Source organism: Scleropages formosus, chromosome 3 (genome assembly GCF_900964775.1).
Source record: "Scleropages formosus chromosome 3, fSclFor1.1, whole genome shotgun sequence".
NCBI classification, from domain to species: Eukaryota; Metazoa; Chordata; class Actinopteri; order Osteoglossiformes; family Osteoglossidae; genus Scleropages; species Scleropages formosus.
This window is the reverse complement of record NC_041808.1, coordinates 4001978-4009362: the sequence shown is the minus strand read 5'-3', so window position 1 is coordinate 4009362 and position 7385 is coordinate 4001978.

The window sequence follows — 7385 nt, the reverse complement described above, 5'->3', positions numbered from 1 at the left end:
CTTATAACTGAACATTGAGTCTTAAATGCTGACATGAGAAATATTATCAAACGTGCAATATAGCAGCCTCCACATGTTCTGCGGCACATTATTTATTTTCTATTTGTATAAGCTGTGTAAATACTGTGTTTTCAAGTGGGCTGGACTAATAACATTTAGGTATAAAGATGCAAGTGGAGGGGGTGGAAAAGTCATGTTGTAGAATCTGCTGTTGTAAGTCCAACAAAGCGGAGCCAAAATCATTTGCCTTTTTTCTCAAACTGCTGGGTTTTGCTTGCAGAGCAAAGGAAAATCCCGATAAGGGGGTCCCTGCGCTCATCTGCCCAAGTAGCCTTCCTTTAGTGCATCGTATCATTAGTAGCTCTTTTTCTTGCCAAAATTCCACCTGTGAATCTTTACTGTTATACATTTTTGTGTTGACTGGGGAAAAACTGCACTTAAATTTATTGCTTTATTCTAATCCGGTCACAACACAGTGCCAACATGGAAAAAACAGGTTAACGTCTCTTCTGGAGGATGTCGACCATGTAACAGGATTGAAAACACTGATTTCTCACCTGAGCTGGTTTTCCTCACCTTTGACTCATAGACAGACACCTCTCAACTTACGCAAATAGACCGTTGTTCAACCCCTTATGAAAGTCAAAAGTTACGTATGTCAGATTCCTCCTCCTCTCCCACCATTCAACATAGGCTAGCCTACCCTAGGCATTTGTTGCAAACACGGGTATAAAGAAATTACACTATGTATAATTCTCTGGTAAATGTCAGACACATTAGATGTCATTATTGTTTTTATGCTAGCTGTTCCTTTCACGTACTCCTTTATACATGCAGCATCCTTCACTATCGTATTCGCAGTTGATACGGCTAAACCTGGTTCCCTTGCTATAGACCATAATCTTTGTCCACCTTCATAGTTCCTTATTATTTTTAATTTCATCTCCAAATCGATTGCTGTACGCTTGCGAGATGGTTGTCGTTTTCCTTCAAGTGCACGTTTAGCACCAGGCATTGTGACTAATGAAATGGGTTAAAAAAAAAATGGGGGGGGGGGGAGCACTTACACTAATGAGAGGAGATGAGTAAACTGATCAAAACATGCAGGAACTGGGAAAATGCAGTTTCCTGCCTTGTCTGGCTGCGTCGACCTGTGCTTGACGTATTTCAGATGTTTTGCGTAAAATAAAGGCACTATCCGTAAATGTGTACGCCGGGAATTTTTTACGAAAATCCGGATTTACGCAAGTCAAATTTACGTAAGTAGATTGTGTGTGTGTGTATGAATATATAGACATACATTCACTGTGTGTGTGTGTGTGTGTGTGTGTGTGTGTGTGTGTATAAAAACAGTAGTTTGACCAGGTGTCATCAATAAGTGAGAGTCTGAGCAAAACATGCAAGGTCTCAGTAAAAAGTAAAATTCCCAACTGATGTGACAGCGATCACGATTTTTCTTTCAGAATCACAGGAAGCCAGATTTGGCCATTAGTGCATTTGCATGGTTTTGTTTGAATGCGGATGAACGTTGGATACTTTTCTGGAACGTCCAGGCCTGTGATTTAGACAAAAAGGTGTCGAGCTTTCCGAGTCGCCGACACGTTCGAGTTTTCTGTGGCGTCGCGTTTCTCTGGGTTCGCATCGTCCCCATTGTCGTAGCTTAAGTCGGAATGAATCGGAAGCCTAGCAGTAAGTTCACTATTTTTCACATAAATTTATTATTTATAAGGTTTAGCGTAATTGTACAGTTTATGGGTATGGCTACGATGAAACAGAACTTGGGTACATGTGCTACGTGGGGGGGTCCTCAAATGTAAAATCTTTTGTACCAAATGTGATACTAAGCGGTGCCTTATGTTTACCACGGAAAGCTGTTCTGTACTCAGAATATGTAGCGCGTCAATTTTTAATTAAATGTTATTTTAGTAGATATCGTGGCTCCTCTGTTGTGGTTGATCAGCAGACATGAGGGTTTGTCTTTACGTTCCGCATTTTCAGTTTGTACTGATGCAGTTTGAGGATGTTCATTAATAGTTGCCAGTTTCCACATCTGGATGTAACAAGAAGTCCAGGGTAAGTACCTCAACCGCTGACCCAACGGCATCATCCCTCCTGAGCCTTTGCTCTGGATTCACAAGTCCAGGCTGGTGAAGAAGTTGCCGGAACTGATCTCTCAATGCGAATTTGAGGTTCTCTGGCGTTTCGATGAGGCACAGTAAGGGTTAAGAAGTTAGTTTTATGCAGTTCTCACCAAATGTTATCCATCACCCTAACCCCTGCATGCTTCTCCTCCCCAAAAACCTCATCTCGTACCACCGACCTTCCAGGGTCTCCTCCACCCAATCCAAACACAGTGGAATTTACGGGTACCACAGCTACTGTCTTCCAGAAACTTCTACAGCAGGTCACAGGGGTGAGAAAAAGAATTCAGGTGGTTTGCAAAGAGGTCAAAAGATAAACATATGGTGAGTGATAAAGTAAATCATGATCAAAAATAAATCAGAGTAAAAATGTTACACAAAGTGGAGTATTCATGATTATCATGTAATGTTTTTTTTTAAAATCTGTGCATACAGCTGGCTAGATGTAGAGCTCTACGTGCTCTCTGTGCGTTTGCATTTTTGCATGTTCGTACATGTCGGGGGGTGTGCATCTCTGCGCTCGCCACACGTGTGCCAAGTATGCGTGTCTGGCGTGGGGCTCTGGAGAAGCTCAGCTGCTTGGAACTGGCTGCTGTTCCACTATTTCGTAGCATCTTTAGAAACACCTTTTTAAAATACAATTTCTCGATGACAGGTGCTGCACGGTTGAGAAGTGGTTTGAAGGGATGGTGGAGCGCTCAGCAGGACTGGAACCTACAGGTGGGAGACGGGAAGACGTGGTACCTGTCTGCCATCCCTTCCACTTACATAATATTATTCGCTCTTATTTAGCTGAAGTTTTTCTCCTCGAAGAAAAACGGACACATGCTTTGAGACCTTACTTGAGTCCATCCTTGCGCCCAGAGCAAAATTCAAAAGTCTCAGCAAATATTTTGTGATGAACTTGAAGCGATTACATGATTTACAATACTTTCCTTTATGCAGCTGACAGTGATTTATTCTTTTGTATAGCAGGGTAATTTTTACTGTATAAATTCAGGATACGGGCTTCAATGAAGGGTACTGCAGCAGGAGCAAGGATCTGAACCCGCTTCCTTTGAGCAGAAGGCACCTGCTACCTCCCGAATGTGTGAAGACATTCAACTGAAGTATGTTGAACGACAGGATCTCACACTGTCATGAGACCTGTTGATGTGTGAGATGTTGGGAAAGTGAAGGGGCAGCTGCTAGTGTAGTGCAGGTTGCAGGTTCAAATCCCACCTCCAGCCGTAGTTACCCCTGAGCAAGGTCTTTACCCTAAATTACGCCAGTAAAATTACCTAGCTGTGTAAATGGGCATGTAATTGTAAGTTGCCCTGGAGAAAAGTGTCAGATAAATGTAACATAATATAGAAATTAGTCATTTATATATTAGTAATATAGAATATCTCATAAAATGGGTGGGGCCAAATGCTCTGTTGGATCCCTAATTCTCAAGGCACAGGAGGGCTGCCATAATATCAGGTCATATGCTGTAACCTGATTTTCAACAAGCAGAATGAGTTTCCACAGAGACGTTAACACGCCGAGGTCAATGCAGCTCAACGTCTGTGCCGAGATGACGGAGGCGGGGAGGGGTCTCAACCGGGAGAAGAACATCTGTTTCAGCTGCATGTTAAGGGCTCTTTCGCTTTCTCACTATGGCTATAAATACCATGCTCGGCCTCCTGGGACGACCCCCACCAGAGAGGGGCCCGGCGCACATGGGGAGTGCAGGCGTATGGCAACATGTCCCTGCTTCTGATTGGATGCAGAAACCACCCCCAGGAGCCAATCAGAAAGCCTGAAACGCACACGAACTGGCAAACGAGGAATTCCACTGGGGAGGTGTTTCATTTTTCCGCACAGCCTTCGGATGATCTGCCTGTTCAGGATGCGAAGGGGCGAGAGCAAAACCCCTCAGCCAATCCCTGCATCCGTTGTTATGTAATAAGGGGGCGGGGCTTGGCTTTGATTGGCAGCAGCTCAATGCTGTCCAGCTGCCTTCTGCAGAGTCACTCGCGTCCACGAAACACGATGCAAAAAACGGGTCGAGATCACGAGCTCCGGGTGGGGGTGGGGGGTTTGACCGTTCATACCAGACAGGCGGCAGGGGGGTGGTGTCTTTTTCAGCACTTCTGATTTGTTGATTTACTGATGAAGTTGTGGTCCGTCTGTCCCCTGCGATCAGGACAGCTGTGAGGGGTGTGTGGTGTAAACAGGGGGATCGTTCCCTCCACATGGGGTATACAGGGGTCACGCTGGGTATTGAACTTCTGTTTTCTGTAGGTATTCTTGACATAGGGGACCAAAGGTGTTTTTTCTTTTCTTCTTTCCCCCCTTAATTTACTTGTTTTGGTTTAAGCTGAAATTTATTACGGTTTGACAGACTGGCTTCATAAAGGAACGAGCTCCTGATAAAATAATTCTCTTCAAATCCCTTGTTTGTAGTTCACTCAATGTAGCCCAGAGTAAATTTACCAAATGTTGAGTCATAATGTTTGTAAAGGAATATTTTAGAAAAAATAATAATAAATCCTCAACAAACAGCCCTGTGCCAATAATTATTTGACGGGAAACATGCTTCAGTGAAAAAAGGCTGAATGTTGTAATATGTGATTGACAGACTTCCTTAACATGTTGTTCCTCTTATTAAAACCTATTTAGTCTGTCTCTTTGAATGAATGAGTGAACATTTTAAATCTGTGATTTACTGTGCTGCTTCAAAGTAAGAAGTATAAGGTAAGTGTCCTATAGGGATGGTCATTATTCTTCTATAAAATATTAAACTTATAAAATGAATAAATGATGATTTAAACCCCTGATTCTACCCACCTGCTTGGTTTAAACCATACAACTTGGGCTTCATTTATTTTTACACCTGCACTACTTGCCTGTTTCTACTACACACATGATTTCCTCTGAAGCAACATCTGGAATTGGTCATTACACACCTATTATGTCACATGAGAAACACACACACTGGTTGAAACTGCTTGTCCCGAAGGGGGGGTCACGGCAAACCAGAGCCTAACCGGGCAACACAGGGTGTAAGGCTGGAGGGGGAGGGGACACACCCAGGACGGGATGCCAGTCCATCACAAGGTACCTCAAGCAGGACTCGACCCACCAGAAAGGAGGACCTCAATTCAGAGTAAGTATAGAGTGGGAGAGCGAGTAGTGCAGTGGTTAAAGCCACTGCCTTTGCATCCAAAGGTTGCAGCGTTGATACCCACCTCTGACTGCAGTACCCTTGAGCAAGGTACTTACCCTGAGTTACTCCAGTAAAATTACCCAGCTGTATGAATGGGTAAATAATTGTAACCTTAACATTGTAAGTCACTTTGGAGAAAAGAGTCAAATGAATGAATGTCAATGCCAGTACCTGCCTCAGGGGTGGGATCCAAAGTGGCCACCTAAGTTCAGAGGCAATGCCACTACACATCATGCTGCCCCTTTAAAAGAGGATGTGAGATTGTGAAACATCGTATCTGTGGTTCTATATAAATTTCAACTCAATATTTATCGAACCTCACCTACTGTTTATACATTGTGCTTATGAATAAATGTGACACTGCATCATACCATTAATGTGTATTTTTAATATTCACAAATCCCCTGCAGGCTGCTTTATGTCTGGGTGGGAATGAAGGAACATGTGGTTTGGGTGAGAACGCAACACATTTGGTTATATTCATTTAGCTCATCTTTTTTTTCCAAAGTGATTTGCAGTGATTTGCACTACATATAATTAATACAGCTAGGTTAATGCTTCCATTTCTGGAAGAATTTAGGGTGAGCACTTCAGTCAAGAGTACTACAACTGGAAGCAGGATCTGAACCTCTGACCATAGGGGGTCCAAAGGCAGCAGCACTAACCACTACATTACACTACCTGGCAACCATGTTTTCTTGAAGGGAGGTCACATCTCCATGAGCTGCCCCTCCCCCAGCCAGCACCCAGCTCTTCGATCCACAGTTTCCTGGACGCGATGTGAACCACCACTCAGGTCCGCAGCACCTGATCACGAACGTGGCAAAGCCCCGGTGTGCAGAGGCTGCCAGCCAATTGGAGAGCGTGGAACAGCAGGGGTGGGCGGTGTCATAATCAGGCATGTGGCTGGGGCTAAAAACGCTGAGTCGGGCCTCTCCGCTGACGAAACAGAGCGGTGACTCAGCTCTTCCGGAGATGCGTAGACTGTACGTGTTCGCATAGCCGACAGGGACCGGAACGGACAACCGTCCGGCCCCAGAGTCGGATCCTCAACCGCCATGCCTCTCTGTTCCTGCTGTACTGTTGTACAGAGTGTGGATTTGGAGGAGCTCATATCTTCAGTCTTGAAGCTGATCTGTTCCACATCTTCCTTCAGGCTCATACTCAACTTGAGCAGGGCAAGGAGTATGTTTCAGGGGATATGCACCATGGTATACCGTGATATACCATGAATTGTTCACTACTGCATGCGGCAAAGGAGGAACATTTGGCATAGTACAGTAGCTAGAGTCCGATCAAATTATTATAACGTAAATTACATTTATTTTTCTGACACTTTTCTCCAAGGTGACTTGTGGTGTCAGGTTTGTACATTAATCTACTCACAGGGATTTACCTTTTTGCGGTGCACGGTAATTTTTACCATGTCAGTTCAAGTTCAGGTTGTGGTGGTTGTGGCTGGACCAGGGCTCAGACCTTCAGGTTGGAAGGCGGCGGTTCCAAGCACTGTGCCACGTGCACACATGAGCGTTGTCGTGTATTTAAAAGCGAACTGGCAAGGCTAATTTCAATAATAATAATAATAATAATAATTATTATTATTATTATTATTATTATTATAATAATCAGAATCAGTATCAATATCATCACTCCCACATGAAACTCTCCAATATCTCCCTCCAAGACAGACCTGAGAAGAGTCCCTGTGGGGGGTAATGAACTAAAGGGATGTACCATTGTCACTCTGCAGAGTGGGCTGGGGGCGGGATCTAAGTGTAGGTGGGCGTGGCTTGCAGACCCACATAAATGCTGCAGCATCCAGTGCCTCGCGCCTTCTCTCTCTCTCTCTCTCGCTTGCTCACTGTACAACACACTCTCTCGCTTGGTCTCTGCTCAGTCCCCCCCCACCTCCCTTGCAAAGGGGTCTTTCTGGCCGCCTGCCTATCCCAGCACAGACCCCCCTCCTTCTCCCTCCCTCTCTCTCTCTCTCTCTCTCTCTCTCTCTCTCTCTCTCTTTCTCACATACACACACACACACACACACACACACA